The following is an 8,513-nucleotide window of genomic DNA, read 5'->3' on the forward strand; positions in this document are numbered from 1 at the left end:
GCTGCACGTAAGATGGGGTTGGAAGTTTTAGCTTTTAGTGACATTCGGGTAAGGGGTGAGAAAGAAGAGGAAGTGGGAGAATACAAGGTCTACCTGTCAGGAGTCAAAGTAGGAATAGCACAATGGGGTGTAGGGCTTTACATCAGGAAAGAAATGGAACCCAGCGTAGTTGCAATAAGGTATGTAAACGAACGACTGATGTGGATAGATTTGACAGTGTCTATCAAGAAAATTAGGATTGTGTCAGTATATTCGCATTGTGAAGGGACAGATCAAGATAAGATGGATAGTTTTTATGAGGCACTCAGTGATGTAGTTGTTAGAGTAAAGGACAAGGACAGTGTTCTGCTCATGGGTGATTTTAATGCCAGGATTGGAAATCGAACAGAAGGGTATGAAAAGGTTACGGGTAAATTTGGAGAGGATATGGAGGCCAACAGGAACGGAAACAACTCTTGGATTTCTGTGCCAGTATGGGCTTAGTAATCACAAACTCCTTTTTTAAACATAAGAACATTCACCGGTATACTTGGCAAGGCAGGGGAACCAGATCTGTCATTGACTATATAATAACAGATCAGGAATTCAGGAGGCTGTGAGGGAGACACGTGTATTCAGGGGATTCTTTGACGACACTGATCATTATTTAATCTGCAGTGAAATTGGGATTGTGAGGCCGAAAGTGCAGTAGATCAGGTCCATATGTAGGAGGATAAGAGTGGAGAAACTTCAGGATAAGGAAATGAGGCACAAGTACATAACAGCGATCTCAGAAAGGTACCAGTTAGTTGAATGTAGTCAATTACAGTCATTGGAAAAGGAATGGACGAGGTACAGGGACACAGTACTAGAAGTGGCTAAAGAATGTCTTGGAACAGTAGTGTGTAAAAGTAGGATGAAGCAAACAGCTTGGTGGAATGACACAGTCAAGGCAGCCTGTAAAAGGAAAAAGAAGGCGTATCAAAAATGGCTACATACTAGAACTCAGGTAGACAGAGAAAGTTATGTTGAAGAAAGAAACAAAGCCAAACAGATAATTGCAGCATCCAAGAAGAAATCTTGGGAAGACTTTGGAAACAGGTTGGAGACTATGGGTCAAGCTGCTGGAAAACCATTCTAGAGTGTAATTAGCAGTCTTCGAAAGGGAGGTAAGAAGGAAATGACAAGTATTTTGGACAGGTCAGGAAAACTGCTAGTGAATCCTGTGGATGCCTTGGACCGATGGAGGGAATATTTTGAAGAGTTGCCCAATGTAGGTGAAAATACGATCAGTAATATTTCAGATTTCGAGGTAGAATGGGATAGGAATGATGATGGAAGTAGGATCACATTTGAGGAAGTGGAGAAAATGGTCAATAGATTGCAGTGCAATAAAGCAGCTGGGGTGGATGAAATTAAGTCGGAACTCATACAGTGGAATGTCAGGACTTAAATGGCTACACAGGATAATTGAAATGGACTGGGAATCGGGACAGGTTCCATCAGACTGGACAAAAGCAGTAATCACGCCAGTCTTTAAACATGGAAACAGAAAAGATTGTAACAACTACAGAGGTATTTCTTTAATCAGCGTTGTGGGTAAAATCTTCTCAGGTATTGTTGAAAGGAAAGTGCGAGTATTAGTTGAGGACCAATTGGATGAAAATCAGTGTGGGTTTAGGCCTGTTAGAGGTTGTCAGGACCAGATCTTTAGCTTACGGCAAATAATGGAGAAGTGTTATGAGTGGAACAGGGAACTGTATCTATGCTTTACCGATCTAGAAAAGGCATATGACAGGGTTCCTAGGAGGAAGTTATTGTCTGTTCTACGAGATTAAGGAATAGGAGGCAAACTTTTGCAAGCAATTAAAGGTCTTTACATGGATAGTCAGGCAGCAGTTAGAGTTGACGGTAAATTGAGTTCATGGTTCAGAGTAGTTTCAGCAGTAAGACAAGGCTGCAACCTGTCTCCACTGTTGTTCATATTATTTATGGATCATATGTTGAAAACAATAGACTGGCTGGGTGAGATTAAGATATGTGAACACAAAATAAGCAGTCTTGCATATGCGGATGACTTAGTTGTGATGGCAGATTCGATTAAAAGTTTGCAAAGTAATATTTCAGAGCTAGATCAGAAATGTAAGGACTATGGTATGAAGATTAGCATCTGCAATACGAAAGTAATGTCAGTGGGAAAGAAATATAAACGGATTGAGTGTCAAATAGGGGGAACGAAGTTAGAACTGGTGGACGGTTTCAAGTACTTAGGATGCATATTCTCACAGGATGGCAACATAGTGAAAGAACTGGAAGCGAGGTGTAACAAAGCTAATGCAGTGAGCGCTCAGCTACGATCTACTCTCTTCTGCAAGAAGGAAGTCAGTACCAAGACTAAGTTACCTGTGCACCGTTCAATCTTTCGATCAACTTTGTTGTATGGGAGCGAAAGCTGGGTGGATTCAGGTTACCTTATCAACAAGGTTGAGGTTACGGATATGAAAGTAGCTAGGATGATTCCAGGTACTAGTAGATGGGAACAATGGCAGGAGGGTGTCCACAATGAGGAAATCAAAGAAAAACTGGGAATGAACTCTATAGATGTAGCAGTCAGGGCGAACAGGCTTTGATGGTGGGGTCATGTTACACGCATGGGAGAAGCAAGGTTACCCAAGAGACTCATGGGTTCAGCAGTAGATGGTAGGAGGAGTCGGGGCAGACCAAGGAGAAGGTACCCGGATTCGGTTAAGAATGATTTTGAAGTAATAGGTTTAACATCAGAAGAGGCACCAATGTTAGCACTGAATAGGAGATTTTGGAGGAATTTTATAAGGAGGCTATGCTCCAGACTTAACGCTGAAAGGCATAATCAGTCTTACATGATGATGATGATGATGATGATGATTGTACATCATAAAAATGTTCCTTTGTTGCAACTTTTTTTTTTTTTTTTGTAACGCGATGTTTTATGTAGCTATATACAATGTACAAACCACCAGTCTTGTCTAAATTGATTGCGATTTAAGAGTTTATATATTGATAGTTCGGCAACGGCCTTGCCGCAGTGGATACACCGGTTCCCGCGACATCACCGAAGTTAAGCGCTGTTGGGCGTGGCCGGCACTTGGGAGGGTGTCCATCCAGCCGCCATGCGCTGTTGCCATTTTTCGGGGTGCACTCAGTCTCGTGATGCCAATTGAGGAGCTACTCGACCGAACAGTAGCGGCTTCGGTCAAGAATACCATCATAACGACCGGGAGAGCGGTGTGCTGACCCCATGCCCCTCCTATCCGCTTCCTCCTTTGAGGATGACCCGGCGATCGGATGGTCGCGGTAGGCCACTCGTGGGCTGAAGACGGAGTGCATTTTTATATCGATAGAAAGCTTAACTTAGAAAATTTGTGGCGTCTGTCCCACCTTTTCGTTATGCTGCGGTTATAAAATGTTCTGGCACTTTTGCCTTTCTATGATAATTTAACGTCCGCCTTAAAGATTTCGTGGATGCTGATCTATATGTGTTCTTTTTCCTTTGTTGCAGCTTTTCTTCTGGTGCTTCATACCATCTGAAGTTTCGTTTTCACAGTACTTGGAATTCAACACTCGTTTTGATGTTTTGTGCCGACCAGAGTGGACGAGCGGTTCTAGACGGTGCAGTCTGGAACCGCGCGACCGCTACGGTCGCAGGTTCTAATCTTGCCTCGGGCATGCATGTCTGTTAGGTTTAAGTAGTTTACGTTCTAGGCGACTGATGACCTCAGAAGTTAAGTCCCATAGTGCTCAGAGCCGTTTGAACCATGTTGATGTTTTGTTTTAGATAGTGTTGGCAAGTGTGGAATGATATTGACAACTACTAAATGTGTTTTTGTAATATCGGTGATCTCTCTCTCTCTCTCTCTCTCTCTCTCTCTGTGTGTGTGTGTGTGTGTGTGTGTGTGAACTGCTATTTGTTTTGGTAAAAACATTTGTTCTGGTCTAGCGAGGGCAAGGGGCACAAGCTGCATCGTCAATGTGATCGAGTCCGGTCTTGTCAATTTGTATACGCTGAGGGCTGCTGCTTGCCGCGTCAGATCGTCGGAACACAATGTGATGTCGTCCAACATGTTTCTGCCGGGTGACGGAGTAAATACCTATGCAGCGGCGGCCTCGGTCACTCTGTCCGCGAGCCCAGTAATTTGCTCAAGTTGGCCTCTTGCGTTACCGAGAGCAGAGTGTAAGAATCTGTGGCAAGCGGCACAACCGTATGGATCGGAGAAGTAGCTCTGAGGCGTCCCGTCTAGCCACGATGCGGAAGTGTCGCAGGAACAGGGACGATTTCATATCACCAGTTTCCTCCCTGTGATACAACTGTCTCAGGCATTGAGTGTGAGACAGGGATAGCCCCTGAAAGAACTCATCTTTTGGTAATTGGCACTTTCTGGAGGCAGATAGGTTTCTAATAATGCTGCTAACCGTCGTCGGCAGAGTGACATTAGCATGTTTAGCGGAGTTTATCCTGGCAGTGACGAAATAGCTTTCGATATAAGTGAACCAAAATGATGGACAGTCCCTCTAGAGGGCTGGTGCTTTAAATGACACGTGATTCCCTTCCGCTGCTAGGAGCGTCCCGAGGAGTGGCAGCAGGTAATGTTACTCGTCGGCTACAGGGAGTTGGAGGCAGAGGCACACCCCGGACACAAATAGACATGGTGTAGGCCGCCGGCGAGGGTGTGGTAGGGTTTGTCAGGGTGCCCCGACTTGCACTTCCCTGGCTGCATGACTGAGGCAACTCTGGTAGTAACACCATAGGTCGTACTAGTTCTTCCAGTCATATTGGTAGCAGCTCTTCATGTCGCTGTTGCAGCGGAGCCATCTATTCCTTATGGTATCTCTGCTGCTAGCACAATAGCTGCTGCTGCTGTTGTTATCAGTTGTTCCTGGCATAGAGGTGGGTCGTTCGCGAAACAACGACTCCAAAGGAACGGGTTCACGAACATGAAAGTCAAGAACGAGGAACGACTTGTAAGTGACGGTCGCTCACCGTTCACTTCAGTCGCGGTCAGTCTCGTTCACCTCATCCGGTCTAGTTCATCCGTTCCTTGTTTCCCCCTCGGTATCTCTCTGTCACTCTAGTTCTTTTTGTGTAGTTGCATGGTCCAGTTTTACTTTTTATATCAAAAAATAAGTTGGATGTAATACAAACATATTTTTCAGGCAACAAAGAGAGAAATTTGCTTATTTCGTCGTTGTTCTGATCAACTGTGCTACCCATATTTATCACAAATCAACTTGTTATTTATTTGACCATTTAAAGGAGCACACACTGCACTTTTTACTCGTAAATTAAAAACCTCATATGCTTCATTTAACTACTAATGTTTAAGGTATGTGTTAGTAACTGTGGTGTAAGAAAGTTTACTTAAAAATAGCGATTTTCTGATTTCTACAAACAAAGTCAATGTGTCACTTAGAGAGGCTCTTATTTTTCAAGTCTGATTTTTTTCAGCTTAATTATTGATACTGTGTTGTTGCATTAACTTTAATAAGACAACCTACAGACCCACTGTCTACTAATCGTGTGGGACAAATGTGAGGAAAAAAATCATATTTTATTTTAAGTATACTTATTCTTTGATAAATTCTCTTCTTTGCTGTGGAAGTTTTTGGGACTATTCAGGAAAAACTTTGTATGTACCTTCTGTTCTTCGTTTCCTTCTAACTTACTGATTACAGTGTTTCATGAGCTTGACGCCACTTTGAGCCGGTTAATTTAGAGCAACCACGACATCTTCACATTAACGATATTGTGAAGAAACTGTCTTAAGGAATATATCACTCGAATGAAATCTGTTTAAAGATACTGTTATTTTATTAGAAATGAAGTGTTCAGTCACATCTGTAATAGTTTTTGGGATTTGATCGATTTCTACTTGAATGCTTTCGTGACTGTTTTCATTTTTCATTCAGAAGATTAAGACGACAGAATAGAAGACAGGAATCATAAACGATTTTTCAGTTTGTGCAAAGCCACACGTGGGGCATCACTATCCACTATCTGATATACATATACAAAGTTTTGAAAGAATTCCGAAATCCAGATAATGCTTTGGCTTTTGAAGTGGCACAAGATAGTGCTTTCACCTACATGCATAGAAGGAAAATTTGGGTCGTAATACAGCTTTATCGTGGAACATGAGTTATAGACACCTCCGGAGAACGGAAAGAGGAGTTAATTAAAAAATAATCGCTTCATACATCGTCTACCCGCAAGGTAAGTAGGAGGGATTTTTTTCCAAAACGTTTTCAAGCAAAACACACACACATCTCTAAGAGTAGTAGAATTTTGTGCTGTTGTGAAACAAACTAATGATTTAACTAAAAAGCCATTCAGTGCATAAGTTATGGGCAATTTTCTCCTGCTCTTTTCAGAATTAATTTGAATGACCGAAACATGTGTAAAATTTCTCAACTCTGAATGACTAGTGAAATTCAATTTTCTTTTATTTTCAGATACATTTGTGTGTAATTTTTATGTTTTAATTACATACATAAGTACTTAAAGAATTACTGAATTTCACTCTCGTCTGTTTATGGGTGCCTGCACTCACTCAGAAGTTCTTTTTCTCAGATAACGGATGGTTGATTCCATACTGAAACTTGGGGCCCCTTTCAGGTAGCAACTGATCCAAATCTGAGTCTTGCTTCATTTAATTTCGTAAGTTTCGACGATCTCCTAGCATACAATAATGTCACGTAGAAGAAGGTGTAATTAGATGAATGACGAACACTAACTTCGCTTAACGACGTTTTATTCAGCACTTGCACATACAAGAGCGCGGTGCAAACTTCCTCCGGACAGAACACATACAGTATATATACAGCTGCAGAACATTCCAGCACAGTGATTCTTGATATTTGTGGTACTTTTAGAATGTATTGGTATTGGAACAGAATATAGAAATTAAAACTGTACAGTCCCGATGAGTTTCGAACTTACAACATTCCGTCCAACAGTTTAGGATCATAACCACTAAACCACAGTGCTACTCATCTTCTGCTGTGACATTGCTCCCTCCTTAAGTGAACAGCGTTTCGGTGTTACGTCCTCCTAGTCCGGGAACGAGTCATCGGTTCTGCATACTCCGACTCCTGATGACTGATTCTCGCCCTGGCGGTGATCTTCTTAGAACTTCTTTCGCAGCTACGCTCTTCGTCAACTTTCCGCTTGTTGCCTGTCGCTGGAGCTTCGAATTTACCCTGTGTTGCAGGATACTTATAGGGCTTCATTCGAAGGACGTGGACCGTATCTCTGATCTTTCGTCGTCTTGCGTAGGGGGCGAAATATTCATCTTCATAAGTAACATCAGACAACTGTCTTACAACCTTATAAGGTCCAAAGTAGCGCCTGAGGAGCTTCTGAGAGAGACCAACCTTCAGATGAGGTGTGAAGCTCCAGACGAGGTCACCAGCCTGGTAGATAGCAGGGCGGTGGCTCGCGTCGTACCTTCGGCGATCGTTTTCTTGAGCCTGCAGCGTGCGGAGTCCAGCTAACTGCCGAGCTTCCTCAGCTCTGGTTAACATCTGGCCCATGTAGTCGTCGTCCACGTCATCAGGATGTAACGGAAACACAGTGTCCATTGTCGTAGTCGCCTCACGCCCATGCACCAGGAAAATGGCGTAAATTCTGTGGTGTCTTGTTTGGCGGTGTTGTAGGCAAACGTCACGAAAGGTGGCACCTCATCCCAGTTGCTCTGCTCAACATTGACGAAAATGATATCATGTCGGCCAAGGTCTTTTTAAGGCGTTCATTAAGCCCGTTAGTTTGCGGATGGTAGGCAGTCGTCATGTGATGAGTAACGTTGCACCGACGGTTTATCTCTGTTACAAGATTAGATTGAAAAACTTTCCCGCGATCCGTGATTAACGACCTTGGGGCACTGTGTTTTGATACAATATCTTCCATGATGAATTTCGCTACCTCGGTTGCTTCGGCTATTTTCACGGCTTTCGTAATGGCAGAGCGTGTCAGATAATCAGTGCAAACAATAATTCATCTACTGCAACTAACCGACGTTGGAAAGCGTCCGAGGAGGTCAATCCCAACACGCTGAAAGGCGTTTCGGCTGGTGGAATTCGTATGAGTCGGCCAGGTGGTTTCTGAGGAACTGCCTTTCTCCTCTGACACTCTCGACAGTGCGACACACAGTGACGGACACTCCTAAATAAACCTGGCCAGAAAAATATCTTGCGTATTCTATCGTATTTCTTAATAAATCCTAAATGTCCGGCCTCAGGTGTGAATATCTAAGCGCATGTGTTTACGAACGACTGGCGGCCACCTCTTTCTCGACGGAACCAAGTTTTTCTTGCAAAGTAATCCATTAACTACCATAAATTGTCCTTTCACATCCTCCGACCGATGTGATGCAGACACAATGATAGATATATTGGCGTGCTTCTGCTGCTCAGCAGAGAGATCCTGAAGCGAGACATTCACTATCTTCATCAAAGTCTTGATAGTCTTGCACAGGGTTTCTTGAGAGATAGTTGGCATCTTG

This window comes from Schistocerca nitens, chromosome 3 (genome assembly GCF_023898315.1).
Source record: "Schistocerca nitens isolate TAMUIC-IGC-003100 chromosome 3, iqSchNite1.1, whole genome shotgun sequence".
In the NCBI taxonomy this organism is placed as follows: Eukaryota; Metazoa; Arthropoda; class Insecta; order Orthoptera; family Acrididae; genus Schistocerca; species Schistocerca nitens.